The following is a 12,651-nucleotide window of genomic DNA, read 5'->3' as shown; positions in this document are numbered from 1 at the left end:
GGCTTAGGATCTCTCATGAGGCCAAGTCAAGGTGTGAAACTGAGGGACAGTCATATAATCATCTGCAGGTGTGGCTCAGACTGCAGGATTTCTTCCAAGATGACTCATTCACAGGGCTGTTGACTAAATGCCTCACTTTCTTCTTGGCTGTTAAAAAGAAATCCCTGCTTCTCAATATATGGTCCTCTCCATGTTGCTTGAGTATCTTCATGAGTTGTCAGTGGCCTCCACCCAGAGCAAGTGATTCTAGAGAAAGAACAAGGAAGAAATCACAATGCCTAGTCTCCAAATCACATGCCACTGTATTCTATGCTTTACAAGAAGTTACTGAGTTTAGTTCCCAGTAAGGAGAGGGGAATTACGATCCAACTGTTGGAAGTAAGAATCTTAAAAGAATTTCTGTATTACTTTACAGCCATCTCCAACCTTTAGTATCTGTGACTACACCCCAAATGCCTCCCCTTCTAATTCTAAAGCACAAGCAGAGTAAAGACTAATATGGCATCCCTCTCCTGGTTCTGTAATCCTTGCTAGACAGAGGGTGTCTATGCAGTGGTTCCCCATGTCTCATTTAAGACCTCACCTGGTTCCAGGGAGGACTTCATTTCACATGATGGCCCATTCTTTGAATAGATTCAGATTACAAGATCTCTTTGTCATTATTCTAAGTCATTGCCTATGCTGGGAACCTCCCTACATCAGTTTTAATTTCTTACCTCTAGACAAGATAAAAAAGAAAAGTATTGTGTCCTCCTCCTCTTCCTTAGAGAATTTGATTCTGTAAGATCGTGAGTGTGGTCTTAACATTTCCTAAGTGAGTGGTCATGAAAAGGAAGGCTTGAGCAATATGGGATTAACAGGGAAACTGCTCAAAAAAGTGGGTAGGCAAGAATACAGGAAAGAGAAAGCCAGGGATTTGAAATGCGTGAAAGGCTGAGAGAAAGGGGCTATATTCTAAATGGTAAAGGAGATGTTTCAAAACACATCTTCATGACTTTGTCAAGAAATGTAAATCTCATATGTATGAAACATGGGATTATAAAATCCTGAAATAGTTCAGCACTGAATGGGGAAAAAAATCTCATAATGTGTTTTGTCAAGTGGAATCATTCAGGGAAAACAACAACAGAAAGCAAACAAACAAACAAAAAACCCTTATAATTGGTCAATATCCTATTGTCTATATAAAGAGAGTTGAAGGAAGATGATAGTCACTTGGGACCATAGCTGAGCCTTTTAGTGACAAATAGTGCTCTCTCTTTTCTGAAGAAGAGTGTGGCAATAGGGATATGACTATTTGTTTCTCCCACAGTGTGGGGTAAAATGTTCTATAATATCAGAATGTCAGCAAGAAGGAGACGGCTACATCTCCATCTCAGCATGAGGGGGTGCTGAGCTGCAGTCCATGTGCCTTCATCTAGATGCTACTATGGCATGGTGAGAGGAACTTAGAGACAAATAAAACAGGTGTAGCAACTTTAAATAAGGATGTAAATTCTTTCCCTGGTAAGTGTGGCAGATGTGAGAGATTTTGTGAGTTCAGACCAAATCATGGCAGTGACCACCAGCAGCTGCTGGTAGCTGCCCGTGACTCTTCCTGGCTACTGCAACACCGTGTAGGGGACACATAGGCATCTGCCATTATTAGAGATTGGAGAGGGATGCCAGCTGTGTTCTCCAAGATACACCATGCTTTACAACCATGCAAGAGACCATCCAGATAAAGACATTAGCATCTGGAGTCAACGGAAAATACACTATGTCTCATGGCTTAACTTCTACATCCACTGATGGACATTTATCCACATTGATATGAGTACTTTCCTACTCCTCACCTTATTCCCACCATTTCCATAAGAAAAAATGAAGCACAGCTAGCTGGCATTCTATCTGATCTCTGAGAAGGAAGTGTGTTAACTGGGAAGGGACTGAAATGTTTGCAACTCTAAAATAACTGCCAAAAATGTTGACGATGGACAAAAAATCATTGTGGCACTAAGATGACATGTATTAGTGGCTTCATTTTTTTCTCTGCGCTCCTTTTGCCAAGTATATTTTGTGTCTTTAGGATTGTTACACTAAAAACCCTGAAGAGGGCAATTTTTAAAACTCCTAAAAAAAATTAAGTCTTTCCATATATGGCTGAGTTGAGATTTTGGGAGATTTAGAGTGAATCTGTGTGACATAAACACAAATTGCTGTCTTCTTGACACCATATAGAGTTGAAACAGAAGGATGTTAGCTAGTACTTACTTATGGTTCAGTGCACCACCACTGGGCCAGGCACATTGGATATATTATTATTCTTTTTATTTTTTAATAATAATTAATTACATGGAGTGTGAATGGTGGAAGAGGAGCAGAGGGAGAGAGAGAGAGAGAGAGAGAATCTTAGGTATGCTACACACTCAGCATGGAGCCTGATGTGGGGTTTGATCTCACAGCCCTGGCATCATGACCTGAGCCAAAATCAAAAGTAAAAAGCTTGAGTGACTGAGCCACCTAAGTCCCTGGTATTATTTAATTTGAGTTTAATGTCATTTCTATGAAATGACATATATCACCTCTCATTTTAAACAATTAGAAACTAGGGTACAAAGTGGATTGTGGTAGGGAACGAAACCAGAGAGGTAGGTAAATTCAAAACACAAAAGTTGGGTGTACAATAAAGATTTGAACCTAGGCAGTCTGATTCCACAGCTCAATATGAATCTTTGTGATTTTATATTCTTTAACTGAAACTATAAAAATGAAATCAACACATCTTCCTGTCCCTAACATGAGCTATTCCCAATTATGCTCTGTTTCTTTGTAGAAAAGTTAGCACTGCTCTCTGACTAGAAGACATTGCCATATAAACATCAAAGTTGAACCCCTGATGAAAAGAAGTGGAAGCAACACTAATTATTTTCCTTCTGAGACAGAAATGATGGATGTTACATGTCTGGAATTCAATACGTCTCTGAAGACATTGGTAGTTTGCATTTATTTCCTCTCTTCAATTTACAACACATTTCATGACTAAACTTTTCAAATATTTTACTCATTCATTCATTTCATCATTAATCCTCTAATTTATCAAATATTTATAGATTTATGAAATATCTGTAGTGAAAAAAAACATGTCAGGTGTGGAGAAGACTTGAAGAACAAATATCAGATTAGAATGTAAGTTCACAGGCAAATGGATCCCGAAGCTATTCAAAGGATAAATAAGAATCAGTAAGATAAAAGAAAGAAAGTTCCAGGCAAAAAAAAAAGGTAAAGAGAAGAGAATTCTTGGAGAATGATAGGCTGATATTTCATTTTTTCCCCAGTGGGACTCATACACAGAGACCAGCACGGTCATTCTGGGAAGTAGGGGCGGTCTGAATGCTCTTGTAGATTATACACTAGGCTTTGGATTTTATTTTGAAAGAACTGGGAGCCTCTGAATGATTTTAAGTTTACATGTGATGAGGTAAGCTTTGTGTTTTAGAAACGAGATTCTCACTTAGAGTAGTTTAGAAGACGTAATTGAGGAAGAAGGGCAATCAATTAGAAGGACAGTGGAAATGTAAGCAAGAAATGATGAAGACTGACTCAGTCCAAGATGGATTAATAAGAACCAGATTTACCCACCTCACTGAGATAGACCAAAAAGGGACAAAATATACAAAATGACATTTTTAAGGACACAGTAGGGCATCGGTCAATGAAGGACTGGTGATCAGTGAAAGAAAGGAGACAAATGAGGTACAATCTGTAACTGTCCCCATCAACTAACCCCCTTGAGAGTTTCCAGGCCACAGCACAGAGAGGAGCCCCAGGCAGAGCCTCGCAGACCCCTTGGGTTGACAATATGAATCTGAGACTCTGGGGAGACCAACACAGGTTTTTCAGGCTAGAGTACTGGAAAGGAGTTTGTTTTATGGAGAGAAGTCTTCAGACATCTGCAGAGTCCACTACCACATACCGAGCTAGGTAACACTTAGCACATATATATAGACTACCTGAGGCCAGCACACAATCCACCTAAATGGGTCAGAGGAAAGAGATCACATGTGATACAGAGCCACAAACAGACCCAGCTTATGCAAGCCAGAATGAAAAGATCTCATGCTTCATAGGGCACTAGATAGAATGCACAAGAGGGTCTTGTCTTAGTCATGAGAAATAATTACCCTTAAACTGAGCACTGCTTTAATTCCACCTAAAAAAATTGGAAAAGCCAAACCCAAGAATCTTTTTTAAAAATTATTTAATATTTATTTATTTTTGAGAGAAAGAGAGCAAAAGGGGAGATGGGGAAGGGCAGAGAGAGAGGGAGATACAGAATCTGAAGCAGGCTTCAGGCTTCCAGTTGTCAGCACAGAGGCTGACATGGGGCTCAAACCTATGAACAGCAAGATCATGACTTGGGCCAAAATCAGACGCTAAACCGACTGAGCCACCCAGGCACCCCAAATCCAACTGCTTCCAAGTAAATTGACTAAATTGACTGCATCCCTGGAAGAGGCTCAGGATTTATAGGAACACAAAAATATCCAGCACCCAAAATGTTGAAATTCACAATATCCGGTTTCCAAAAGAAGATTATCAGGCATGTAAAAGAACATGAAAATATGACCCATATGAATAAAACAATGGATCCACTGAAATAAACACTGAACTGACAGATGTCAGATTTAGCCAACAGTTTCATTTTATAAAGTTACTATAATTATATTTCATATGTTCATAGAGCTAAGTAGCTTTAAAAAACCACAAGCTCAGAAACATGAAGAAAATTGCACCAAAATCAAATTGCTTAACACCAGTGAGGAGAAGAACACTCTTAAAATATGTCACAGACAAAAAAATACACATTACTTCCAGAGGAGCAAAGGGAAGGATAACGTCAGACTTCTCATTGAAGCAATGCAAGCAAGAGGATAGTGGAGGACCATCTTTTGCATACTGAAACAAAATGTGATCGACCCAGAATTCTGTACTTAGTGAAAGTATCTTTAAAAAGTGGAAAGTGAATAATGACTTTTTCTTCCATGTTAAAGCTGAAAGAATTCATTACTATCAAACCCTAACTACACATGCAAAAAAGTTACAAAACATCCTTTAAACAGGAAAATGATACCAAATGGAAATCTGTGTGCACATAAAGAAATGGAGAACACTTGACATGGTGACTCCATGTGTCATAAATGGCATTGCAACTTCTGTCTTACTCTCTTGGCTCACTTGAGCTGGGCGACCTAGCAGATACTATTGAAGTAGTCCTTCGAGTCCACGCAGGACACACTGTAATCTCCTGCCAACAGTCATATGAGCAAATCTTATTGGAAATGGACCTTCCAGTCCAAGTGAAACCATCAGAGGACCACAGCTCTGGCCAACATCATTGCTGCAACCTCATGTGGGTTCCTGCACTGGATTTCTTTAATAAAAACCAAAATAAACAAAAACCAGAAAAGAAACAAACATACAAAGAAATCACAAATTCTCATGTGCTTCGACTCAACATCTCCTTTGCAGATATATTCTATTTTTTTCTTTTTCTTTCTTTCTTTTTAAGGCAGAGAGAGAGAAAGAGAGGGAGAGAGAGAGAGAAAGACAGAATGAATGTGTGTGTGCAAGAGGGAGTGGGAAGGGACAGAGGGCAAGGAAAAGAGAATCTTAACCAAGCTCCACACCCAACACAGAGCCTGATGTGGGGCTCAATCTTATGACCCTGAGGTCATGATCTGAGCTGAAAGCGAGTCAGACACTCAACTGACTAAGCCACTGAGCACCCCCATACAGATGTATTCTACAGCTATGCTAGCACTTGTTTGAAAATATGTATTTATAAAGATGCTCACTTCAGCACTGCATATAAGAGCAAAGTACTGGAAATAGCTGAAATGTCCATAAATATGTATTTATTAAGTAAATCATAGTCTGTTTATCCATCTATCTACTTCGGTCTCTCTGATGAGGCCATTAATCAAGAAAGTAGCAGGCAAAATGGGAGCAAAAAAAGTAACAAATCGAACAGATACAAAGAAGGTAGAATCAAGTATTAAAAGTTAGGAGGGAGAAAAGTGTAGCAGAGAAGAATGATAGTCTTTCCTGTGTGTCTCCGTTTCCCTGCTATCATTTACTGCCTGAATCATTTTAAGAGCCAACTGACCCGTCTCTACACAGGCAGTCTCTTACAGTCTTCCCCCTGAAGTCTCTCAACATAGTAACCAGAGTGCCTTTTAAAATGTAGGTAGAATAACATCATTCCTCTGTTAAGACCCACTGAGGACTCAACTTTTCACCTGCCCCCAGTTATGTTGCCTGTCTTCTCTCTAACTTCACTTTCTCACCCCTGCTTTGGTTCATTCTATTCTTGCCACACTGTTCTCGTTGTGGCTCCTCACATGTGCTGGGAATACCTTTACCTTAGTGTGTTTGCCTTGGCTGTTTCTCTACCTGCAATACTACCCTTGGAGCCACAGGCTGCCTTGGCCACCTGCAACTGTCTGCTTAGATGTCATTTTCTAACATTGACCAAACTTACTAACTACTTGATCTAATACGACAACCTGCCTACCTCTCTACAATCACTCAGAACTTCCAATGCTCCTTGCCCTGCTCTACTTTTTTAAATTCTTTCATTGCTTATCACCCTTAAGAAGTCTAAAATATCCCATTTTTATGTTTATTATTGATTGTCTACCTGTTGTAATAGAACATAAGATCCACAAGGAAGGATACGCAGTTTATGTATTTATTTTATACTGATGTGTCCCATGTTCGTTGAATAATACCTGACAAATAGTAGTAGGAGCTTGCAGCAGGTCTTGGTAAGAATGAATAGATGTATTGAGTTTTAGGACTTCAGAATGATGCCCCATCCACCTTCACTCTTGATAACACACTCTGACTAATTCAGTCACTATTAAATTTGGACTTTGGTGGTAGTCATGTAACTTTGCTCATTCTGAAATTATTTTTCAATAAGAAGTGTTAGATAGAAGTTATAAAGGAGTCAAAAAGGAGTAATTAGGAATCACCGCTAACAAAGGTATTGAATTGTGTCACAGGCGGTAGTCAAAATTACTCTTAAATAAATAATATTTAAAAACAGTTTTGAAGAATGATGAGCAGTTGCAAATACAGCACAGCTTTTAAAAGATAAGAACATTTGTTTATTAACAGCCATACACTTCAGAAGTTGCTTTAGACTTGAGATCAAGTGACAAGGGCAAGCCAGCCCTACTTGATGTGACAGTCCTATAATGAATGAGTTTCACACAACTAGCCCAGACCGTTTCAGAATTTTCAATATTATTTGTTGTGCTTTTATTATTTATTCTTTTTTTGTTATGTATTTTTTCTATGTGATGAAAATATGGTGTAATTATCAAATTAGAGTATCAAATAGAAGTCCTCCAAAAACAATGAAAAAGCATCAAAATTTGATCCACAAACATGAAATTGTGGGGGGATAGCATCTGTTTGGAAAGTAACATTAGGAATGGGTGAGACCCTCACCAAAACTCTTATAAATTTAATAGATCTCTGGAATAAAATGGAATTGTACAGTGAGGACTTGAGAGGCAATTTCCAAGAGGTATGAACCCTAAACAGAGAGGTGAAAAAATAGCCAAGGGTACCTGTTTTTGGTATGAGTCATGTTAGTGGTATATTTTGTTTCCATTTGCATCAAAAATTTGCAATTTTTAATGGGACACAAGACAAATAAGGCCTTGGCCTAAGGTTTTGTAATTTGTCTTCAGAATTGTATATACTCTTCCATTCTATTATGTATTCGGGGATTACTGGGTTTCCCTTTTTGGAGAGTTGGGAGAATTAAACTGTTAGTTTGGAGAGATATACTATCTTGTAGAATTGCCCATGCCCTTATTCACCCACTTAAACCACCATCTTTCTTGCAGGCCACCGTTTCTGCTCATCAGCAGTATTCATTCTGCTAGGCAATGGATTCAGGAGAGATGACATTTGTAATCTAGTGGAACATTACTTCACCAACCCTGCTACATTGTAAGGAAGAATGTAGGAGGCATCTACTCTTTTGAAAGAAAAAAGAGGACACTAACATTCCCAAATTGAGTTTGATCACTGGTGTTTTGCCATTTACAAAAATATTTAAGTGCAAAAAACTTACTCTCTATTTTGATTCATGTTGCTTTTACACAACTGACATTCAAACTGAATTATTTTCTTCACTTAACTTTGTAACCAGGTTTTACCCTATATCTTGAAATTAGAAATCTAAAAACATCAGGAGTCTAAATTAAAAAATTTATGAGCAGTCTCAAGTAAAATTTCAGAACTTGATACTTACATATATTTAATAAACTTTATAATCACTATTTCTTTTATATTGTATAGCTTATTATACTCTTTTCATATAAGATTTCCATCAATTGCCCATTGGGAAATATTTATTTATTTACATGGGTAACATGTAACAATAAATATTTTAATATTTATTTCTTTTGAGAGAGTATGAGTAGAGGAGGGTTAGATAGAGAAAGAGAATCCCAACCAGGCTCCATGCTGTCAGCACAGAGACCAACGCAGGGCTCAGTCTCACGAACCATAAGATCATGACCTGAGCTGAAGTCAAGAGTCAGACACTAACATAAACTTAATTAACCATCTTTCAATGAGTTATATTTAATTTTATTCAAGATTCAAGACTGATGTGTTTCATTTTTAACATTATGAAATAAGAAAACTTATAACTTAAAACAATAAACTATAATTATGTCATAAAACCATTTCAATTTACATGAGTAGTATATGAATTCCAAACATCCAAATTTCTTGTCAGTACCCTACATATACCACCAGCTAATTTATATATTCAACTGGACACAGTTTTTGAAGTTTAACAGATAAGCAGATAAATTATTTTAGCATGTTTCAAAGTGTCTGGTATAATGTATTGCACATAGTAACAGATAAAAAATTTCATTTGTAGATATATGTATTGAGCACTTATTATAGATGCTTGGTGCTTCTAAAGATAATACATGGTCTTTAAACACAAGGCCAAGGTGAATTCTGAGTTGCACATGGAGGGCATATAAAATTTGAAGAACTAAGAAAGAAAGCATATAATTTGAGGGTAAAGGAGACAAGTTGATCAAATGCATAGAGGTTGAAAAACAAGGCAAGTAGAAACTGGTCGAATGGGTCTATAACACTAAGTATACAATATGAAGAAATTAGAAGATAAAGTTCCTTAATTTTTATCAACTATTCACTTTGTCTTAAACACACAGAGTGAGGAAACTGGACTCTCAGCTGTGACTGGTCTATGTTCAAGGTGAGTCTGGTGGACCTGGGAAGTCATGCAGGGGAAGTGGAGTGGTGGTCTACCAAGGTCCATTTAGTGAAGAGTATCCTGCCAGAAGGTTCCATCTTGGGAAAGACAAAGTATGATCTATAAACAAACTCAACCATAAAATGGAAGTAAAAGACTTGAGGAAAACATGCTTTGCTCTACTTGGTGTGTCTCCCAACCTAACCTAACTAGACTCATGTCTATTAGTATTATGTAGAGTGGTGGGACACCAAGTAAAGTTAATAAAAGCTATCTTGCCACTATTGGTATTATTTATAGAGAAACAAAAGCTGCTTAGGGATCTTTTGAACAGAGGGTGACACTCATGCACATACACGCACAGCCTCATTCCATCTCTCTTAGCCACAGATGAAATGACTTTGCAGTGCTTGAGAGCTGGTACTCAGCAAGGTGATGAAAGTTTCCATCAGACAAAATGGGAACCCAGGAGGGAGGCGGTGGCATCAAATGCATCTTGTAATGCCCAATGGATGAAATAAGGTGATGTCTGATGATAGAGCCCTATGTCGGGTAAAGCAGTGGTGATGCCGATTGGAGAAGTGGTGTTTTGCAGGTGTGTGTTACCCAGGTTATGTCCAGGAGAAGGTGATAACTAGAGTGCAGAGAAACCTTCACCAGAACCCAGTTACGAGCAGTGATAGCTAGAGGAGAGGAAGTTTTAGATAAGGATGGTTATTTCAAATTCATATCTTCGTGCTTCCAAACTAATCAGAGATCACTTTAAGGGACCAAACTTGTATATAAGAAAGGAGAAATAAGTGGTGTTTAAGTTAGAAATTTAAAAAGAAAAAGTTAACTACAGTTGATGAGTCATGAGTAAACCAATATTATGCAAGCAATATGTTAATTGAGCAAAAGGAGATTTAGATAAAAAATTAGTTATAATCTCGCAACCAGATACATACATAGACCCATATGGATCCTTCCAAATTTTTCTAAACTTTATTAAGAATGAGAGAGAAGGGAAGGCTGAAGAAAAAAGTAATAAGCTCACATTGGAACTTGATTTTATCACTTATATATGTAGCATAAATTATATTTTATGTATATATATTTTATGAAAAAGAAAAACTTCTATTTATTTATTATGACTACATTGAACTCCATTTGCTCTCTAGCCAGATAGCCAGATAAGTTTTTTTTTGTGTGTGTGTGTACGTGTATGTATATACACATATATAATTACATGTACCATATATATTGTTTTTTAAGTAATATATTGGTGAGTTCATAGAGTGTGCCTTTTTTATTTATGTCCATTATATACAATGCTGGAGTTCCTAAGTATTTGTCTGGCTAATTGTCTCTTGTAATAGCCATTTATTTTAGGGAAACTATTGGCCAAAAGTTAAGAAAAATCCCTTCTCCTTTCCAGGATACAAATCAATGCATAGGCTTTATATGATGCAGTAAGTAAATGTTTCTGATTATCTCCTCAAGATCACATTAAAATATAATCATCTATTACCAACATGTTGCTCAGACTTCTGGTCAGAACACATAGAGATGGTGACCAGGAGAGATTCATGGAACACCATGGACATGATTTTGGCTGATGTTTCTCCGAGGAGATTGACAGTTATCACTGGTAATCACAATCTTTTCTTCCTCACTTCCAGCACTGAGACACAGAGAGCTACTGTATCAATCATTGGAAAATTCTCACTACGAAGAGCGAGAAATATAAATTGAAGAAAAAAGTGATGCCTCTTATTGTAAATGGTCTAAATTGCTTTATGGAAAAGAAGCATCCTAAATCTTGCCCTGCAACTAACAAATGAAGAAATATCGTCATATAGCAAAGAGCCAAGCCCTTCACCCACTGACACAGAACAATGTAGGTGACTTCACTCAACATTTACATCCTTTAAAGTTTTCCTAACAGAGTTGGATGTGTGTTTGCACCACCAATTCTTACAATTCATATGGTTCAAGGAAGATTGAAATGCTTGACACTTCAGCTTTAAAAGTAAACTCTGAGTAGAAAAAAGAAAAAAATATGTCATCCACTGCAAGTTTTCATTTAGAATCAGGTGTGTGATTCTACTTTGAACTGTAACTTCAAGAAAAGAGTGCTGGAGGTCCCTTGAAAAGTTCGTAAAGCTTGAGAGGGAAAAATAGGAGAATTCTAAGAAGTGGGTGGCAGCAAGTGGTTTTGGGATCTCCCTGAATCAGATCCGGCCCAAGTTAATAGGGAAAACAAAATAAGAACTAAAATGTGCAGGAAAAAAATCACAAAAACAAACCAAAATAAAATAAATGTGAAAATGTACTTTCATAAACTCCAAAAACTGAGAGGATTAGGACAGACATTCTGTAGCCACACAGCCCTCTTGCCATTAGACATTGCATAGAAGGGAGTGGAGAGAAGTCCAAGAGATTTGGGGCAGCCCTGGTGGCTTGAAATCCTCCCAGTTAACCATCTAATACAACCTGAACTCAGGAAAGACAACAGATACAGCAGAACAGGAGATCCAGGTGGAGAAGAGGTTACAAGGCAGACGATACCACTATTACTTGAAAACAGCAGAAGAGTAATACTTTCAAATGTTAAGCTAAACAATTTCAGTTGGCCCATTTCTTCCTAAATGTGCCGAGAAACTTGTTTTATGTAAAAATGAACATCACACGTATGCTTTCAAATTTCTTCTGTTTAATTTTTTTAGTTTTTAATGTAGTTTTAAATTTTTAAAATTAATTTATTTTTCTATTTAAATCCAAGTTAGTTAACATATAGTGTAATAAGGGTTTCAGGGATTCTATTTAGTGATTTCATCAATTACGTAAAACATCCAATAAATGCCGGCTTCAATGCCCATCACCCGTTTAGCCCATCCCCTGCCCACCTCCCCTCCAGCACCCTCAGTTTATTATAAGAGAACACAAAGAGAATAACTTTAATGCACATACTAAAAGCAGCTTCAAGAAGACAAGTTTAATGTTTTTAAAATAAGCTAAATAATATAAAGGAAATTATAGAAGCTACAGAACAAAATGAGTCCAAATTTAAAGAAACGCTCTTTGAAAAGTGAAAGGAGAAAGGACGATTAGAAAAGAAAGCTAAAAATGTCAGAAATAATTATTAATTTTTATTCAAATTGAAGACTGGTATCACATCAACATAGAACATGCCTTAAAAAAACAAAGAGGGTGTTTTAAAATTCAAAAAATAAATGAAAAAGAGATGAAACAGTAAACTAAGAAAATATGCAAATATGTTTTGATACTATAAGAAGATATTCTAGAGATTAAATATGATTTGAAAATATACATGCAAAGTATATATTGTGCATATTAGAAATTCAACC

General features: G+C 37.0%; 1 long non-coding RNA gene across 4 annotated transcripts in view; it reads left to right on the top strand.

The window, feature by feature from the left end:
- LOC115286564 overlaps positions 1-12,651 on the top strand; it is a 30,772-nt gene that overhangs the window by 13,533 nt on the left and 4,588 nt on the right. The window contains exons 2-5 of one of the 4 annotated variants that reach the window (XR_003906133.1): positions 2,816-2,974; positions 7,905-8,010; positions 9,261-9,304; positions 10,963-11,180. This is a non-coding gene — a long non-coding RNA (uncharacterized LOC115286564). The remainder of the gene's footprint in view (positions 1-2,815; positions 2,975-7,904; positions 8,011-9,260; positions 9,305-10,962; positions 11,181-12,651) is intronic. The other 3 variants (XR_003906134.1, XR_003906135.1, XR_003906136.1) reach the window with 3 other exon arrangements.

This window comes from Suricata suricatta, chromosome 3, assembly GCF_006229205.1.
Source record: "Suricata suricatta isolate VVHF042 chromosome 3, meerkat_22Aug2017_6uvM2_HiC, whole genome shotgun sequence".
Taxonomy (NCBI): Eukaryota; Metazoa; Chordata; class Mammalia; order Carnivora; family Herpestidae; genus Suricata; species Suricata suricatta.
This window is presented reverse-complemented; position numbering and strand designations above follow the sequence as displayed.